The sequence below is a fragment of the Arctopsyche grandis genome, chromosome 11 (genome assembly GCF_051622035.1).
Source record: "Arctopsyche grandis isolate Sample6627 chromosome 11, ASM5162203v2, whole genome shotgun sequence".
NCBI classification, from domain to species: Eukaryota; Metazoa; Arthropoda; class Insecta; order Trichoptera; family Hydropsychidae; genus Arctopsyche; species Arctopsyche grandis.
This window is the reverse complement of record NC_135365.1, coordinates 29,999,800-30,020,738: the sequence shown is the minus strand read 5'-3', so window position 1 is coordinate 30,020,738 and position 20,939 is coordinate 29,999,800.

The window sequence follows — 20,939 nt, the reverse complement described above, 5'->3', positions numbered from 1 at the left end:
TATTTTGGCAATGTTCAATTCTCTGACTTCGGTGATGGTTAGGTTAGGTTAGGTTAGGTATTGTGAGGAAAGCACGTTTTGTGGATATTTTGGCAATGTCGAATTCTTTGATTTCGGTGATGGTTAGGTTCAGATGGGTGAGGTTTGGTAGGATAAGAACTTTTTGTGGATATTTTGGCAATGTCGAATTCTTTGACTTCGGTGATGGTTAGGTTAGGTTGGGTTAGGTATAGTGAGGTAAGCACGTTTTGTGGATATTAAATCATTGTCCAATTCTTTGATTTCGGTGATGGTTAGGTTCAGATGGGTGAGGTTTGGTAGGATAAGAACTTTTTGTGGATATTTTGGCAATGTCGAATTCTTTGACTTCGGTGATGGTTAGGTTAGGTTGGGTTAGGTATTGTGAGGTAAGCACGTTTTGTGGATATTTTTGCAATGTCCAATTCTTTGATTTCGGTGATGGTTAGGTTCAATTGGGTGAGGTTTGGTGGGGTATGAACTTTTTGTGGATATTTTGGCAATGTTGGATTCTCTGACTTCAGTGATGGTTAGGTTAGGTTGGCTTAGGTATTGTGAGGTAAGCACGTTTTGTGGATATTTTGGCAATGTCCAATTCTTTGATTTCGGTGATGGTTAGGTTCAGATGGGTGAGGTTTGGTAGGATAAGAACTTTTTGTGGATATTTTGGCAAAGTCGAATTCTCTGACTTCGGTGATGGTTAGGTTAGGTTAGGTTAGGTATTGTGAGGTAAGCACGTTTTGTGGATATTTTTGCAATGTCCAATTCTTTGATTTCGGTGATGGTTAGGTTCAATTGGGTGAGGTTTGGTAGGATAAGAACTTTTTGTGGATATTTTGGCAATGTCGAATTCTCTGACTTCGGTGATGGTAAGGTTAGGTTGGGTTAGGTATTAAGGGGTAAGCATGTTTTGTAGATATTTTGGCAATGTCTAATTCTTTAATTTCGTTGATGGTTAGGCTCAGATGGGTGAGGTTTGGTAGGATAAGAACTTTTTGTGGATATTTTGGCAATGTCGAATTCTCTGACTTCGGTGATGGTTAGGTTAGGTTAGGTTAGGTATTTTGAGGTAAGCACGTTTTGTGGATATTTTTGCAATGTCCAATTCTTTGATTTCGGTGATGGTTAGGTTCAGATGGGAGAGGTTTGGTAGGATAAGAACTTTTTGTGGATATTTTGGCAATGTCGAATTCTCTGACTTCGGTGATGGTTAGGTTAGGTTGGGTTAGGTTTTAAGGGGTAAGCATTCTTTGTAGATATTTTGGCAATGTCTAATTCTTTAATTTCGTTGATGGTTAGGCTCAGATGGGTGAGATTTGGTAGGATAAGAACTTTTTGTGGATATTTTGGCAATGTCGAATTCTCTGACTTCGGTGATGGTTAGGTTAGGTTAGGTTAGGTATTGTGAGGTAAGCACAATTTGTGGATATTTTTGCATAGTCCAATTCTTTGATTTCGGTGATGGTGAGGTTCAATTGGGTGAGGTTTGGTAGGATAAGAACTTTTTGTGGATATTTTGGCAATGTCGAATTCTCTATTTTCGGTGATGGTTAGGTTAGGTTGGATAAGGTATAGTGAGGTAAGCTCGTTTTGTGGATATTTTGGCAATGTCCATTTCTTCGATTTCGGTGATGGTTAGGTTCAGATGGGTGAGGTTTGGTGGGGTATGAACTTTTTATAGATATTTTGGCAATGTTGAATTCTCTGACTTCGGTGATGGTTAGGTTAGGTTGGGTTAGGTATTGTGAGGTAAGCACGTTTTGTGGATATTTTGGCAATGTCCAATTCTTTGATTTCGGTGATGGTTAGGTTCAGATGGGTGAGGTTTGGTAGGATAAGAACTTTTTGTGGATAATTTGGCAATGTCGAATTCTCTGACTTCGGTGATGGTAAGGTTAGGTTGGGTTAGGTATTAAGGGGTAAGCATGTTTTGTAGATATTTTGGCAATGTCTAATTCTTTAATTTCGTTGATGGTTAGGCTCAGATGGGTGAGGTTTGGTAGGATAAGAACTTTTTGTGGATATTTTGGCAATGTCGAATTCTCTGACTTCGGTGATGGTTAGGTTAGGTTAGGTTAGGTATTGTGAGGTAAGCACAATTTGTGGATATTTTTGCAATGTCCAATTCTTTGATTTCGGTGATGGTTAGGTTCAGATGGGTGCGGTTTGGAAGGATAAGAACTTTTTGTGGATATTTTGGCAATGTCGAATTCTTTGACTTCGGTGATGGTTAGGTTCGTTTGGGTTAGGTATTGTGAGGTAAGCACGTTTTGTGGATATTTTAGCATTGTCCAATTCTTTGATTTCGGTGATGGTTAGGTTCAGATAAGTGAGGTTTGGTAGGATAAGAACTTTTTGTGGATATTTTGGCAATGTCGAATTCTCTGACTTCGGTGATGGTTAGGTTAGGTTGGGTTAGGTATTGTAAGGTAAGCACGTTTTGTGGATATTTTGGCAATGTCCATTTCTTCGATTTCGGTGATGGTTAGGTTCAATTGGGTGAGGTTTGGTAGGATAAGAACTTTTTGTGGATATTTTGGCAATGTCGAATTCTCTATTTTCGGTGATGGTTAGGTTAGGTTGGATAAGGTATAGTGAGGTAAGCACGTTTTGTGGATATTTTGGCAATGTCCTTTTCTTCGATTTCGGTGATGGTTAGGTTCAGATGGGTGAGGTTTAGTGGGGTATGAACTTTTTGTAGATATTTTGGCAATGTTGAATTCTCTGACTTCGGTGATGGTTAGGTTAGTTTAGGTTAGGTATTGTGAGGTAAGCACGTTTTGTGGATATTTTATCATTGTCCAATTCTTTGATTTCGGTGATGGTTAGGTTCAGATAAGTGAGGTTTGGTAGGATAAGAACTTTTTGTGGATATTTTGGCAATGTCGAATTCTCTGACTTCGGTGATGGTTAGGTTAGGTTAGGTTAGGTATTGTGAGGTAAGCACAATTTGTGGATATTTTTGCAATGTCCAATTCTTTGATTTCGGTGATGGTTAGGTTCAGATGGGTGCGGTTTGGAAGGATAAGAACTTTTTGTGGATATTTTGGCAATGTCGAATTCTTTGACTTCGGTGATGGTTAGGTTCGTTTGGGTTAGGTATTGTGAGGTAAGCACGTTTTGTGGATATTTTAGCACTGTCCAATTCTTTGATTTCGGTGATGGTTAGGTTCAGATAAGTGAGGTTTGGTAGGATAAGAACTTTTTGTGGATATTTTGGCAATGTCGAATTCTCTGACTTCGGTGATGGTTAGGTTAGGTTGGGTTAGGTATTGTAAGGTAAGCACGTTTTGTGGATATTTTATTAATGTCCAATTCTTTGATTTCGGTGATGGTTAGTTTTAGATGGGTGAGGTTTGGTAGGATAAGAACTTTTTGTGGATATTTTGGCAATGTCGAATTCTCTGACTTCGGTGATGGTTAGGTTAGGTTGAATAAGGTATAGTGAGGTAAGCACGTTTTGTGGATATTTTGACAATGTCCATTTCTTCGATTTCGGTGATGGTTAGGTTCAGATGGGTGAGGTTTGGTGGGGTATGAACTTTTTGTGGATATTTTGGCAATGTTGGATTCTTTGACTTCAGTGATGGTAAGGTTAGGTTGGGTTAGGTATTGTGAGGTAAGCCCGTTTTGTAGATATTTTGGCAATGTCCAATTCTTTGATTTCGGTGATGGTTAGGTTCAGATGGGTGAGGTTTGGTAGGATAAGAACTTTTTGTGGATATTTTGGCAATGTCGAATTCTCTGACTTCGGTGATGGTTAGGTTAGGTTTGGTTAGGTATTGTGAGGTAAGCACGTTTTGCGGATATTTTTGAAATGTCCAATTCTTTGATTTCGGTGATGGTTAGGTTCAATTGGGTGAGGTTTGGTAGGATAAGAACTTTTTGTGGATATTTTGGCAATGTCGAATTCTCTGACTTCGGTGATGGTTAGGTTAGGTTGGGTTAGGTATTAAGGGGTAAGCATGTTTTGTAGATATTTTGGCAATGTCTAATTCTTTAATTTCGTTGATGGTTAGGCTCAGATGGGTGAGGTTTGGTAGGATAAGAACTTTTTGTGGATATTTTGGCAATGTCGAATTCTCTAAATTCGGTGATAATTAGGTTAGGTTAGGTTAGGTATTGTGAGGTAAGCACAATTTGTGGATATTTTTGCAATGTCCAATTCTTTGATTTCGGCTATGGTTAGGTTCAATTGGGTGAGGTTTGGTAGGATAAGAACTTTTTGTGGATATTTTGGCAATGTCGAATTCTCTATTTTCGGTGATGGTTAGGTTAGGTTGGATATGGTATAGTGAGGTATGCACGTTTTGTAGATATTTTGGCAATGTCCATTTCTTCGATTTCGGTGATGGTTAGGTTCAGATGGGTGAGGTTTGGTGGGGTATGAACTTTTTGTAGATATTTTGGCTATGTTAAATTCTCTGACTTCGGTGATCGTTAGGTTAGGTTAGGTTAGGTGTTGTGAGGTAAGCACGTTTTGTGGATATTTTGGCAATGTCGAATTCTTTGATTTCGGTGATGGTTAGGTTCAGATAAGTGAGGTTTGGTAGGATAAGAACTTTTTGTGGATATTTTGGCAATGTCGAATTCTTTGATTTCGGTGAGGGTTAGGTTCAGATGGGTGAGGTTTGGTAGGATAAGAACTTTTTGTGGATATTTTGGCAATGTCGAATTCTTTGACTTCGGTGATGGTTAGGTTAGGTTGGGTTAGGTATTGTGAGGTAAGCACGTTTTGTGGATATTTTAGCATTGTCCAATTCTTTGATTTCGGTGATGGTTAGGTTCAGATAAGTGAGGTTTGGTAGGATAAGAACTTTTTGTGGATATTTTGGCAATGTCGAATTCTCTGACTTCGGTGATGGTTAGGTTAGGTTGGGTTAGGTATTGTAAGGTAAGCACGTTTTGTGGATATTTTATTAATGTCCAATTCTTTGATTTCGGTGATGGTTAGTTTCAGATGGGTGAGGTTTGGTAGGATAAGAACTTTTTGTGGATATTTTGGCAATGTCGAATTCTCTGACTTCGGTGATGGTTAGGTTAGGTTGGGTTAGGTATTGTAAGGTAAGCACGTTTTGTGGATATTTTGGCAATGTCCATTTCTTCGATTTCGGTGATGGTTAGGTTCAATTGGGTGAGGTTTGGTAGGATAAGAACTTTTAGTGGATATTTTGGCAATGTCGAATTCTCTATTTTCGGTGATGGTTAGGTTAGGTTGGATAAGGTATAGTGAGGTAAGCACGTTTTGTGGATATTTTGGCAATGTCCTTTTCTTCGATTTCGGTGATGGTTAGGTTCAGATGGGTGAGGTTTAGTGGGGTATGAACTTTTTGTAGATATTTTGGCAATGTTGAATTCTCTGACTTCGGTGATGGTTAGGTTAGTTTAGGTTAGGTATTGTGAGGTAAGCACGTTTTGTGGATATTTTATCATTGTCCAATTCTTTGATTTCGGTGATGGTTAGGTTCAGATAAGTGAGGTTTGGTAGGATAAGAACTTTTTGTGGATATTTTGGCAATGTCGAATTCTCTGACTTCGGTGATGGTTAGGTTAGGTTAGGTTAGGTATTGTGAGGTAAGCACAATTTGTGGATATTTTTGCAATGTCCAATTCTTTGATTTCGGTGATGGTTAGGTTCAGATGGGTGCGGTTTGGAAGGATAAGAACTTTTTGTGGATATTTTGGCAATGTCGAATTCTTTGACTTCGGTGATGGTTAGGTTCGTTTGGGTTAGGTATTGTGAGGTAAGCACGTTTTGTGGATATTTTAGCATTGTCCAATTCTTTGATTTCGGTGATGGTTAGGTTCAGATAAGTGAGGTTTGGTAGGATAAGAACTTTTTGTGGATATTTTGGCAATGTCGAATTCTCTGACTTCGGTGATGGTTAGGTTAGGTTGGGTTAGGTATTGTAAGGTAAGCACGTTTTGTGGATATTTTATTAATGTCCAATTCTTTGATTTCGGTGATGGTTAGTTTTAGATGGGTGAGGTTTGGTAGGATAAGAACTTTTTGTGGATATTTTGGCAATGTCGAATTCTCTGACTTCGGTGATGGTTAGGTTAGGTTGGGTTAGGTATTAAGGGGTAAGCATGTTTTGTAGATATTTTGGCAATGTCTAATTCTTTAATTTCGTTGATGGTTAGGCTCAGATGGGTGAGGTTTGGTAGGATAAGAACTTTTTGTGGATATTTTGGCAATGTCGAATTCTCTAAATTCGGTGATAATTAGGTTAGGTTAGGTTAGGTATTGTGAGGTAAGCACAATTTGTGGATATTTTTGCAATGTCCAATTCTTTGATTTCGGCTATGGTTAGGTTCAATTGGGTGAGGTTTGGTAGGATAAGAACTTTTTGTGGATATTTTGGCAATGTCGAATTCTCTATTTTCGGTGATGGTTAGGTTAGGTTGGATATGGTATAGTGAGGTATGCACGTTTTGTAGATATTTTGGCAATGTCCATTTCTTCGATTTCGGTGATGGTTAGGTTCAGATGGGTGAGGTTTGGTGGGGTATGAACTTTTTGTAGATATTTTGGCTATGTTGAATTCTCTGACTTCGGTGATCGTTAGGTTAGGTTAGGTTAGGTGTTGTGAGGTAAGCACGTTTTGTGGATATTTTGGCAATGTCGAATTCTTTGATTTCGGTGATGGTTAGGTTCAGATAAGTGAGGTTTGGTAGGATAAGAACTTTTTGTGGATATTTTGGCAATGTCGAATTCTTTGATTTCGGTGAGGGTTAGGTTCAGATGGGTGAGGTTTGGTAGGATAAGAACTTTTTGTGGATATTTTGGCAATGTCGAATTCTTTGACTTCGGTGATGGTTAGGTTAGGTTGGGTTAGGTATTGTGAGGTAAGCACGTTTTGTGGATATTTTAGCATTGTCCAATTCTTTGATTTCGGTGATGGTTAGGTTCAGATAAGTGAGGTTTGGTAGGATAAGAACTTTTTGTGGATATTTTGGCAATGTCGAATTCTCTGACTTCGGTGATGGTTAGGTTAGGTTGGGTTAGGTATTGTAAGGTAAGCACGTTTTGTGGATATTTTATTAATGTCCAATTCTTTGATTTCGGTGATGGTTAGTTTCAGATGGGTGAGGTTTGGTAGGATAAGAACTTTTTGTGGATATTTTGGCAATGTCGAATTCTCTGACTTCGGTGATGGTTAGGTTAGGTTTGGTTAGGTATTAAGGGGAAAGCATGTTTTGTAGATATTTTGGCAATGTCTAATTCTTTAATTTCGTTGATGGTTAGGCTCAGATGGGTGAGGTTTGGTAGGATAAGAACTTTTTGTGGATATTTTGGCAATGTCGAATTCTCTGACTTCGGTGATGGTTAGGTTAGGTTGAATAAGGTATAGTGAGGTAAGCACGTTTTGTGGATATTTTGGCAATGTCCATTTCTTCGATTTCGGTGATGGTTAGGTTCAGATGGGTGAGGTTTGGTGGGGTATGAACTTTTTGTGGATATTTTGGCAATGTTGGATTCTTTGACTTCAGTGATGGTTAGGTTAGGTTGGGTTAGGTATTGTGAGGTAAGCCCGTTTTGTGGATATTTTGGCAATGTCCAATTCTTTGATTTCGGTGATGGTTAGGTTCAGATGGGTGAGGTTTGGTAGGATAAGAACTTTTTGTGGATATTTTGGCAATGTCGAATTCTCTGACTTCGGTGATGGTTAGGTTAGGTTTGGTTAGGTATTAAGGGGTAAGCATGTTTTGTAGATATTTTGGCAATGTCTAATTCTTTAATTTCGTTGATGGTTAGGTTCAGATGGGTGAGGTTTGGTAGGATAAGAACTTTTTGTGGATATTTTGGCAATGTCGAATTCTCTGACTTCGGTGATGGTTAGGTTAGGTTAGGTTAGGTATTGTGGGGTAAGCACGTTTTGTGGATATTTTTGAAATGTCCAATTCTTTGATTTCGGTGATGGTTAGGTTCAGATGGGTGAGGTTTGGTAGGATAAGAACTTTTTGTGGATATTTTGGCAATGTCGAATTCTCTGACTTCGGTGATGGTTAGGTTAGGTTTGGTTAGGTATTAAGGGGTAAGCATGTTTTGTAGATATTTTGGCAATGTCTAATTCTTTAATTTCGTTGATGGTTAGGCTCAGATGGGTGAGGTTTGGTAGGATAAGAACTTTTTGTGGATATTTTGGCAATGTCGAATTCTCTGACTTCGGTGATGGTTAGGTTAGGTTGGGTTAGGTATTGTAAGGTAAGCACGTTTTGTGGATATTTATTTAATGTCCAATTCTTTGATTTCGGTGATGGTAAGGTTCAGATGGGTGAGGTTTGGTAGGATAAGAACTTTTTGTGGATATTTTGGCAATGTCGAATTCTCTGACTTCGGTGATGGTTAGGTTAGGTTGAATAAGGTATAGTGAGGTAAGCACGTTTTGTGGATATTTTGGCAATGTCCATTTCTTCGATTTCGGTGATGGTTAGGTTCAGATGGGTGAGGTTTGGTAGGATAAGAACTTTTGGTGGATATTTTGGCAATGTCGAATTCTCTGACTTCGGTGATGGTTAGGTTAGGTTAGGTTAGGTATTGTGAGGTAAGCACGTTTTGTGGATATTTTTGCAATGTCCAATTCTTTGATTTCGGTGATGGTTAGGTTCAATTGGGTGAGGTTTGGTAGGATAAGAACTTTTTGTGGATATTTTGGCAATGTCAAATTCTCTGACTTCGGTGATGGTTAGGTTAGGTTGGGTTAGTTATTGTAAGGTAAGCACGTTTTGTGGATATTTTTGCAATGTCCAATTCTTTGATTTCGGTGATGGTTAGGTTCAGATGGGTGAGGTTTGGTAGGATAAGAACTTTTTGTGGATATTTTGGCAATGTCGAATTCTCTGACTTCGGTGATGGTAAGGTTAGGTTGGGTTAGGTATTAAGGGGTAAGCATGTTTTGTAGATATTTTGGCAATGTCTAATTCTTTAATTTCGTTGATGGTTAGGCTCAGATGGGTGAGGTTTGGTAGGATAAGAACTTTTTGTGGATATTTTGGCAATGTCGAATTCTCTGACTTCGGTGATGGTTAGGTTAGGTTAGGTTAGGTATTGTGAGGTAGGCACGTTTTTTGGATATTTTTGCAATGTCCAATTCTTTGATTTCGGTGATGGTTAGGTTCAGATGGGAGAGGTTTGGTAGGATAAGAACTTTTTGTGGATATTTTGGCAATGTCGAATTCTCTGACTTCGGTGATGGTCAGGTTAGGTTGGGTTAGGTTTTAAGGGGTAAGCATGTTTTGTAGATATTTTGGCAATGTCTAATTCTTTAATTTCGTTGATGGTTAGGCTCAGATGGGTGAGGTTTGGTAGGATAAGAACTTTTTGTGGATATTTTGGCAATGTCGAATTCTCTGACTTCGGTGATGGTTAGGTTAGGTTGGGTTAGGTTTTAAGGGGTAAACATGTTTTGTAGATATTTTGGCAATGTCTAATTCTTTAATTTCGTTGATGGTTAGGCTCAGATGGGTGAGGTTTGGTAGGATAAGAACTTTTTGTGGATATTTTGGCAATGTAGAATTCTCTGACTTCGGTGATGGTTAGGTTAGGTAAAGTTAGGTATTGTGAGGTAAGCACGTTTTGTGGATATTTTTGCAATGTCCAATTCTTTGATTTCGGTGATGGTTAGGTTCAGATGGGTGAGGTTTGGTAGGATAAGAACTTTTTGTGGATATTTTGGCAATGTCGAATTCTCTGACTTCGGTGATGGTTAGGTTAGGTTAGGTTAGGTATTGTGGGGTAAGCACGTTTTGTGGATATTTTTGAAATGTCCAATTCTTTGATTTCGGTGATGGTTAGGTTCAGATGGGTGAGGTTTGGTAGGATAAGAACTTTTTGTGGATATTTTGGCAATGTCGAATTCTCTGACTTCGGTGATGGTTAGGTTAGGTTTGGTTAGGTATTAAGGGGTAAGCATGTTTTGTAGATATTTTGGCAATGTCTAATTCTTTAATTTCGTTGATGGTTAGGCTCAGATGGGTGAGGTTTGGTAGGATAAGAACTTTTTGTGGATATTTTGGCAATGTCGAATTCTCTGACTTCGGTGATGGTTAGGTTAGGTTGGGTTAGGTATTGTAAGGTAAGCACGTTTTGTGGATATTTATTTAATGTCCAATTCTTTGATTTCGGTGATGGTAAGGTTCAGATGGGTGAGGTTTGGTAGGATAAGAACTTTTTGTGGATATTTTGGCAATGTCGAATTCTCTGACTTCGGTGATGGTTAGGTTAGGTTGAATAAGGTATAGTGAGGTAAGCACGTTTTGTGGATATTTTGGCAATGTCCATTTCTTCGATTTCGGTGATGGTTAGGTTCAGATGGGTGAGGTTTGGTAGGATAAGAACTTTTGGTGGATATTTTGGCAATGTCGAATTCTCTGACTTCGGTGATGGTTAGGTTAGGTTAGGTTAGGTATTGTGAGGTAAGCACGTTTTGTGGATATTTTTGCAATGTCCAATTCTTTGATTTCGGTGATGGTTAGGTTCAATTGGGTGAGGTTTGGTAGGATAAGAACTTTTTGTGGATATTTTGGCAATGTCAAATTCTCTGACTTCGGTGATGGTTAGGTTAGGTTGGGTTAGTTATTGTAAGGTAAGCACGTTTTGTGGATATTTTTGCAATGTCCAATTCTTTGATTTCGGTGATGGTTAGGTTCAGATGGGTGAGGTTTGGTAGGATAAGAACTTTTTGTGGATATTTTGGCAATGTCGAATTCTCTGACTTCGGTGATGGTAAGGTTAGGTTGGGTTAGGTATTAAGGGGTAAGCATGTTTTGTAGATATTTTGGCAATGTCTAATTCTTTAATTTCGTTGATGGTTAGGCTCAGATGGGTGAGGTTTGGTAGGATAAGAACTTTTTGTGGATATTTTGGCAATGTCGAATTCTCTGACTTCGGTGATGGTTAGGTTAGGTTAGGTTAGGTATTGTGAGGTAGGCACGTTTTTTGGATATTTTTGCAATGTCCAATTCTTTGATTTCGGTGATGGTTAGGTTCAGATGGGAGAGGTTTGGTAGGATAAGAACTTTTTGTGGATATTTTGGCAATGTCGAATTCTCTGACTTCGGTGATGGTCAGGTTAGGTTGGGTTAGGTTTTAAGGGGTAAGCATGTTTTGTAGATATTTTGGCAATGTCTAATTCTTTAATTTCGTTGATGGTTAGGCTCAGATGGGTGAGGTTTGGTAGGATAAGAACTTTTTGTGGATATTTTGGCAATGTCGAATTCTCTGACTTCGGTGATGGTTAGGTTAGGTTGGGTTAGGTTTTAAGGGGTAAACATGTTTTGTAGATATTTTGGCAATGTCTAATTCTTTAATTTCGTTGATGGTTAGGCTCAGATGGGTGAGGTTTGGTAGGATAAGAACTTTTTGTGGATATTTTGGCAATGTAGAATTCTCTGACTTCGGTGATGGTTAGGTTAGGTAAAGTTAGGTATTGTGAGGTAAGCACGTTTTGTGGATATTTTTGCAATGTCCAATTCTTTGATTTCGGTGATGGTTAGGTTCAGATGGGTGAGGTTTGGTAGGATAAGAACTTTTTGTGGATATTTTGGCAATGTCGAATTCTCTGACTTCGGTGATGGTTAGGTTAGGTTAGGTTAAGTATTGTAAGGTAAGCACGTTTTGTGTATATTTTTGCAATGTCCAATTCTTTGATTTCGGTGATGGTTAGGTTCAGATGGGTGAGGTTTGGTAGGATAAGAACTTTTTGTGGATATTTTGGCAATGTCGAATTCTCTGACTTCGGTGATGGTTAGGTTAGGTTGGGTTAGGAATTGTGAGGTAAGCACGTTTTGTTGTTATTTTGGCGATGTCCAATTCTTTGATTTCGGTGATGGTTAGGTTCAGATGGGAGAGGTTTGGTAGGATAAGAACTTTTTGTGGATATTTTGGCAATGTCGAATTCTCTATTTTTGGTGATGGTTAGGTTAGGTTGGATAAGGTATAGTGAGGTAAGCACGTTTTGTGGATATTTTGGCAATGTCCATTTCTTCGATTTCGGTGATGGTTAGGTTCAGATGGGTGAGGTTTGGTGGGGTATGAACTTTTTGTAGATATTTTGGCAATGTTGAATTCTCTGACTTCGGTGATGGTTAGGTTAGGTAAGGTTAGGTATTGTGAGGTAAGCACGTTTTGTGGATATTTTGGCAATGTCGAATTCTTTGATTTCGGTGATGGTTAGGTTCAGATGGGTGAGGTTTGGTAGGATAAGAACTTTTTGTGGATATTTTGGCAATGTCGAATTCTTTGACTTCGGTGATGGTTAGGTTAGGTTGGGTTAGGTATTGTGAGGTAAGCACGTTTTGTGGATATTTTATCATTGTCCAATTCTTTGACTTCGGTGATGGTTAGGTTCAGATAAGTGAGGTTTGGTAGGATAAGAACTTTTTGTGGATATTTTGATAATGTCGAATTCTCGGACTTCGGTGATGAATAGGTTAGGTTGGGTTAGGTATTGTGAGGTAAGAACGTTTTGTGGATATTTTGGCAATGCCTAATTCTTTGATTTCGGTGATGGTAAGGTTCAGATGGGTGAGGTTTGGTAGGATATGAACTTTTTGTGGATATTTTGGCAATGTCGAATTCTCTGACTTCGGTGATGGTTAGGTTAGGTTGGGTAAGGTAATAAGGGGTAAGCATGTTTTGTAGATATTTTGGCAATGTCTAATTCTTTAATTTCGTTGATGGTTAGGCTCAGATGGGTGAGGTTTGGTAGGATAAGAACTTTTTGTGGATATTTTGGCAATGTCGAATTCTCTGACTTCGGTGATGGTTAGGTTAGGTTAGGTTAAGTATTGTGAGGTAAGCACGTTTTGTGTATATTTTTGCAATGTCCAATTCTTTGATTTCGGTGATGGTTAGGTTCAGATGGGTGAGGTTTGGTAGGATAAGAACTTTTTGTGGATATTTTGGCAATGTCGAATTCTCTGACTTCGGTGATGGTTAGGTTAGGTTGGGTTAGGAATTGTGAGGTAAGCACGTTTTGTTGTTATTTTGGCGATGTCCAATTCTTTGATTTCGGTGATGGTTAGGTTCAGATGGGAGAGATTTGGTAGGATAAGAACTTTTTGTGGATATTTTGGCAATGTCGAATTCTCTATTTTTGGTGATGGTTAGGTTAGGTTGGATAAGGTATAGTGAGGTAAGCACGTTTTGTGGATATTTTGGCAATGTCCATTTCTTCGATTTCGGTGATGGTTAGGTTCAGATGGGTGAGGTTTGGTGGGGTATGAACTTTTTGTTGATATTTTGGCAATGTTGAATTCTCTGACTTCGGTGATAATTAGGTTAGGTTAGGTTAGGTATTGTGAGGTAAGCACGTTTTGTGGATATTTTGGCAATGTCGAATTCTTTGACTTCGGTGATGGTTAGGTTAGGTTGGGTTAGGTATTGTGAGGTAAGCACGTTTTGTGGATATTTTATCATTGTCCAATTCTTTGATTTCGGTGATGGTTAGGTTCAGATAAGTGAGGTTTGGTAGGATAAGAACTTTTTGTGGATATTTTGGCAATGTCGAATTCTCTGACTTCGGTGATGGTTAGGTTAGGTTGGGTTAGGTATTGTAAGGTAAGCACGTTTTGTGGATATTTTTGCAATGTCCAATTCTTTGATTTCGGTGATGGTAAGGTTCAGATGGGTGAGGTTTGGTAGGATAAGAACTTTTTGTGGATATTTTGGCAAAGTCGAATTCTCTGACTTGGGTGATGGTTAGGTTAGGTTAGGTTAGGTATTGTGAGGTAAGCACGTTTTGTGGATACTTTTGCAATGTCCAATTCTTTGATTTCGGTGATGGTTAGGTTCAATTGGGTGAGGTTTGGTGGGGTATGAACTTTTTGTGGATATTTTGGCAATGTTGGATTCTCTGACTTCAGTGATGGTTAGGTTAGGTTGGCTTAGGTATTGTGAGGTAAGCACGTTTTGTGGATATTTTGGCAATGTCCAATTCTTTGATTTCGGTGATGGTTAGGTTCAGATGGGTGAGGTTTGGTAGGATAAGAACTTTTTGTGGATATTTTGGCAAAGTCGAATTCTCTGACTTCGGTGATGGTTAGGTTAGGTAAGGTTAGGTATTGTGAGGTAAGCACGTTTTGTAAAACTTTTGCAATGTCCAATTCTTTGATTTCGGTGATGGTTAGGTTCAATTGGGTGAGGTTTGGTAGGATAAGAACTTTTTGTGGATATTTTGGCAATGTCGAATTCTCTGACTTCGGTGATGGTAAGGTTAGGTTGGGTTAGGTATTAAGGGGTAAGCATGTTTTGTAGATATTTTGGCAATGTCTAATTCTTTAATTTCGTTGATGGTTAGGCTCAGATGGGTGAGGTTTGGTAGGATAAGAACTTTTTGTGGATATTTTGGCAATGTCGAATTCTCTGACTTCGGTGATGGTAAGGTTAGGTTAGGTTAAGTATTGTGAGGTAAGCACGTTTTGTTTATATTTTTGCAATGTCCAATTCTTTGATTTCGGTGATGGTTTAGGTTCAGATGGGTGAGGTTTGGTAGGATAAGAACTTTTTGTGGATATTTTGGCAATGTCGAATTCTCTGACTTCGGTGATGGTAAGGTTAGGTTGGGTTAGGTATTAAGGGGTAAGCATGTTTTGTAGATATTTTGGCAATGTCTAATTCTTTAATTTCGTTGATGGTTAGGCTCAGATGGGTGAGGTTTGGTAGGATAAGAACTTTTTGTGGATATTTTGGCAATGTCTAATTCTCTGACTTCGGTGATGGTTAGGTTAGGTTGGGTTAGGTATTGTGAGGTAAGCACGTTTTGTTGTTATTTTGGCGATGTCCAATTCTTTGATTTCGGTGATGGTTAGGTTCAATTGGGTGAGGTTTGGTAGGATAAGAACTTTTTGTGGATATTTTGGCAATGTCGAATTCTCGGACTTCGGTGATGGATAGGTTAGGTTGGGTTAGGTATTGTGAGGTAAGCACGTTTTGTGGATATTTTGGCAATGTCGAATTCTTTGATTTCGGTGATGGTTAGGTTCAGATGGGTGAGGTTTGGTAGGATAAGAACTTTTTGTGGATATTTTGGCAATGTCAAATTCTCGGACTTCGGTGATGGATAGGTTAGGTTGGGTTAGGTATTGTGAGGTAAGCACGTTTTGTGGATATTTTGGCAATGCCTAATTCTTTGATTTCGGTGATGGTTAGGTTCAGATGGGTGAGGTTTGGTAGGATATGAACTTTTTGTGGATATTTTGGCAATGTCGAATTCTCTGACTTCGGTGATGGTTAGGTTAGGTTGGGTTAGGTATTAAGGGGTAAGCATGTTTTGTAGATATTTTGGCAATGTCTAATTCTTTAATTTCGTTGATGGTTAGGCTCAGATGGGTGAGGTTTGGTAGGATAAGAACTTTTTGTGAATATTTTGGCAATGTCGAATTCTCTGACTTCGGTGATGGTTAGGTTAGGTTAGGTTAAGTATTGTGAGGTAAGCACGTTTTGTGTATATTTTTGCAATGTCCAATTCTTTGATTTCGGTGATGGTTAGGTTCAGATGGGTGAGGTTTGGTAGGATAAGAACTTTTTGTGGATATTTTGGCAATGTCTAATTCTCTGACTTCGGTGATGGTTAGGTTAGGTTGGGTTAGGTATTGTGAGGTAAGCACGTTTTGTTGTTATTTTGGCGATGTCCAATTCTTTGATTTCGGTGATGGTTAGGTTCAATTGGGTGAGGTTTGGTAGGATAAGAACTTTTTGTGGATATTTTGGCAATGTCGAATTCTCTGACTTCGGTGATGGTAAGGTTAGGATGGGTTAGGTATTAAGGGGTAAGCATGTTTTGTAGATATTTTGGCAATGTCTTATTCTTTAATTTCGTTGATGGTTAGGCTCAGATGGGTGAGGTTTGGTAGGATAAGAACTTTTTGTGGATATTTTGGCAATGTCGAATTCTCTGACTTCGGTGATGGTTAGGTTAGGTTAGGTTAGGTATTGTGAGGTAGGCACGTTTTTTGGATATTTTTGCAATGTCCAATTCTTTGATTTCGGTGATGGTTAGGTTCAGATGGGAGAGGTTTGGTAGGATAAGAACTTTTTGTGGATATTTTGGCAATGTCGAATTCTCTGACTTCGGTGATGGTCAGGTTAGGTTGGGTTAGGTTTTAAGGGGTAATCATGTTTTGTAGATATTTTGGCAATGTCTAATTCTTTAATTTCGTTGATGGTTAGGCTCAGATGGGTGAGGTTTGGTAGGATAAGAACTTTTTGTGGATATTTTGGCAATGTAGAATTCTCTGACTTCGGTGATGGTTAGGTTAGGTAAGGTTAGGTATTGTGAGGTAAGCACGTTTTGTGGATATTTTTGCAATGTCCAATTCTTTGATTTCGGTGATGGTTAGGTTCAATTGGGTGAGGTTTGGTAGGATAAGAACTTTTTGTGGATATTTTGGCAATGTCGAATTCTCTATTTTCGGTGATGGTTAGGTTAGGTTGGATAAGGTATAGTGAGGTAAGCACTATTTGTGGATATTTTGGCAATGTCCATTTCTTCGATTTCGGTGATGGTTAGGTTCAGATGGGTGAGGTTTGGTGGGGTATGAACTTTTTGTAGATATTTTGGCAATGTTCAATTCTCTGACTTCGGTGATGGTTAGGTTAGGTTAGGTTAGGTATTGTGAGGTAAGCACGTTTTGTGGATATTTTGGCAATGTCGAATTCTTTGATTTCGGTGATAGTTAGGTTCAGATGGGTGAGGTTTGGTAGGATAAGAACTTTTTGTGGATATTTTGGCAATGTCGAATTCTTTGACTTCGGTGATGGTTAGGTTAGGTTGGGTTAGGTATTGTGAGGTAAGCACGTTTTGTGGATATTTTATCATTGTCCAATTCTTTGACTTCGGTGATGGTTAGGTTCAGATAAGTGAGGTTTGGTAGGATAAGAACTTTTTGTGGATATTTTGATAATGTCGAATTCTCGGACTTCGGTGATGAATAGGTTAGGTTGGGTTAGGTATTGTGAGGTAAGCACGTTTTGTGGATATTTTGGCAATGCCTAATTCTTTGATTTCGGTGATGGTTAGGTTCAGATGGGTGAGGTTTGCTAGGATATGAACTTTTTGTGGATATTTTGGCAATGTCGAATTCTCTGACTTCGGTGATGGTTAGGTTAGGTTGGGTTAGGTATTAAGGGGTAAGCATGTTTTGTAGATATTTTGGCAATGTCTAATTCTTTAATTTCGTTGATGGTTAGGCTCAGATGGGTGAGGTTTGGTAGGATAAGAACTTTTTGTGGATATTTTGGCAATGTCGAATTTTCTGACTTCGGTGATGGTTAGGTTAGGTTAGGTTAAGTATTGTGAGGTAAGCACGTTTTGTGTATATTTTTGCAATGTCCAATTCTTTGATTTCGGTGATGGTTAGGTTCAGATGGGTGAGGTTTGGTAGGATAAGAACTTTTTGTGGATATTTTGGCAATGTCGAATTCTCTGACTTCGGTGATGGTTAGGTTAGGTTGGGTTAGGTATTGTAAGGTAAGCACGTTTTGTGGATATTTTTGCAATGTCCATTTCTTTGATTTCGGTGATGGTAAGGTTCAGATGGGTGAGGTTTGGTAGGATAAGAACTTTTTGTGGATATTTTGGAAAAGTCGAATTCTCTGACTTCGGTGATGGTTAGGTTAGGTTAGGTTAGGTATTGTGAGGTAAGCACGTTTTGTGGATATTTTTGCAATGTCCAATTCTTTGATTTCGGTGATGGTTAGGTTCAATTGGGTGAGGTTTGGTGGGGTATGAACTTTTTGTGGATATTTTGGCAATGTTGGATTTTCTGACTTCAGTGATGGTTAGGTTAGGTTGGCTTAGGTATTGTGAGGTAAGCACGTTTTGTGGATATTTTGGCAATGTCCAATTCTTTGATTTCGGTGATGGTTAGGTTCAGATGGGTGAGGTTTGGTAGGATAAGAACTTTTTGTGGATATTTTGGCAAAGTCGAATTCTCTGACTTCGGTGATGGTTAGGTTAGGTTAGGTTAGGTATTGTGAGGTAAGCACGTTTTGTGGATATTTTTGCAATGTCCAATTCTTTGATTTCGGTGATGGTTAGGTTCAATTGGGTGAGGTTTGGTAGGATAAGAACTTTTTGTGGATATTTTGGCAATGTCGAATTCTCTGACTTCGGTGATGGTAAGGTTAGGTTGGGTTAGGTATTAAGGGGTAAGCATGTTTTGTAGATATTTTGGCAATGTCTAATTCTTTAATTTCGTTGATGGTTAGGCTCAGATGGGTGAGGTTTGGTAGGATAAGAACTTTTTGTGGATATTTTGGCAATGTCGAATTCTCTGACTTCGGTGATGGTTAGGTTAGGTTAGGTTAGGTATTTTGAGGTAAGCACGTTTTGTGTATATTTTTGCAATGTCCAATTCTTTGATTTCGGTGATGGTTAGGTTCAGATGGGTGAGGTTTGGTAGGATAAGAACTTTTTGTGGATATTTTGGCAATGTCGAATTCTCTGACTTCGGTGATGGTTAGGTTAGGTTGGGTTAGGAATTGTGAGGTAAGCACGTTTTGTTGTTATTTTGGCGATGTCCAATTCTTTGATTTCGGTGATGGTTAGGTTCAGATGGGAGAGGTTTGGTAGGATAAGAACTTTTTGTGGATATTTTGGTAATGTCGAATTCTCTATTTTTGGTGATGGTTAGGTTAGGTTGGATAAGGTATAGTGAGGTAAGCACGTTTTGTGGATATTTTGGCAATGTCCATTTCTTCGATTTCGGTGATGGTTAGGTTCAGATGGGTGAGGTTTGGTGGGGTATGAACTTTTTGTAGATATTTTGGCAATGTTGAATTCTCTGACTTCGGTGATGGTTAGGTTAGGTTAGGTTAGGTATTGTGAGGTAAGCACGTTTTGTGGATATTTTGGCAATGTCGAATTCTTTGATTTCGGTGATGGTTAGGTTCAGATGGGTGAGGTTTGGTAGGATAAGAACTTTTTGTGGATATTTTGGCAATGTCGAATTCTTTGACTTCGGTGATGGTTAGGTTAGGTTGGGTTAGGTATTGTGAGGTAAGCACGTTTTGTGGATATTTTATCATTGTCCAATTCTTTGATTTCGGTGATGGTTAGGTTCAGATAAGTGAGGTTTAATAGGATAAGAACTTTTTGTGGATATTTTGGCAATGTCGAATTCTCTGACTTTGGTGATGGTTAGGTTAGGTTGGGTTAGGTATTGTAAGGTAAGCACGTTTTGTGGATATTTTTGCAATGTCCATTTCTTTGATTTCGGTGATGGTAAGGTTCAGATGGGTGAGGTTTGGTAGGATAAGAACTTTTTGTGGATATTTTGGCAAAGTCGAATTCTCTGACTTCGGTGATGGTTAGGTTAGGTTAGGTTAGGTATTGTGAGGTAAGCACGTTTTGTGGATATTTTTGCAATGTCCAATTCTTTGATTTCGGTGATGGTTAGGTTCAATTGGGTGAGGTTTGGTGGGGTATGAACTTTTTGTGGATATTTTGGCAATGTTGGATTCTCTGACTTCAGTGATGGTTAGGTTAGGTTGGCTTAGGTATTAAGAGGTAAGCACGTTTTGTGGATATTTTGGCAATGTCCAATTCTTTGATTTCGGTGATGGTTAGGTTCAGATGGGTGAGGTTTGGTAGGATAAGAACTTTTTGTGGATATTTTGGCAAAGTCGAATTCTCTGACTTCGGTGATGGTTAGGTTAGGTTAGGTTAGGTATTGTGAGGTAAGCACGTTTTGTGGATATTTTTGCAATGTCCAATTCTTTGATTTCGGTGATGGTTAGGTTCAATTGGGTGAGGTTTGGTAGGATAAGAACTTTTTGTGGATATTTTGGCAATGTCGAATTCTCTGACTTCGGTGATGGTAAGGTTAGGTTGGGTTAGGTATTAAGGGGTAAGCATGTTTTGTAGATATTTTGGCAATGTCTAATTCTTTAATTTCGTTGATGGTTAGGCTCAGATGGGTGAGGTTTGGTAGGATAAGAACTTTTTGTGGATATTTTGGCAATGTCGAATTCTCTGACTTCGGTGATGGTTAGGTTAGGTTAGGTTAGGTATTTTGAGGTAAGCACGTTTTGTGTATATTTTTGCAATGTCCAATTCTTTGATTTCGGTGATGGTTAGGTTCAGATGGGTGAGGTTTGGTAGGATAAGAACTTTTTGTGGATATTTTGGCAATGTCGAATTCTCTGACTTCGGTGATGGTTAGGTTAGGTTGGGTTAGGAATTGTGAGGTAAGCACGTTTTGTTGTTATTTTGGCGATGTCCAATTCTTTGATTTCGGTGATGGTTAGGTTCAGATGGGAGAGGTTTGGTAGGATAAGAACTTTTTGTGGATATTTTGGTAATGTCGAATTCTCTATTTTTGGTGATGGTTAGGTTAGGTTGGATAAGGTATAGTGAGGTAAGCACGTTTTGTGGATATTTTGGCAATGTCCATTTCTTCGATTTCGGTGATGGTTAGGTTCAGATGGGTGAGGTTTGGTGGGGTATGAACTTTTTGTAGATATTTTGGCAATGTTGAATTCTCTGACTTCGGTGATGGTTAGGTTAGGTTAGGTTAGGTATTGTGAGGTAAGCACGTTTTGTGGATATTTTGGCAATGTCGAATTCTTTGATTTCGGTGATGGTTAGGTTCAGATGGGTGAGGTTTGGTAGGATAAGAACTTTTTGTGGATATTTTGGCAATGTCGAATTCTTTGACTTCGGTGATGGTTAGGTTAGGTTGGGTTAGGTATTGTGAGGTAAGCACGTTTTGTGGATATTTTATCATTGTCCAATTCTTTGATTTCGGTGATGGTTAGGTTCAGATAAGTGAGGTTTAATAGGATAAGAACTTTTTGTGGATATTTTGGCAATGTCGAATTCTCTGACTTCGGTGATGGTTAGGTTAGGTTGGGTTAGGTATTGTAAGGTAAGCACGTTTTGTGGATATTTTTGCAATGTCCATTTCTTTGATTT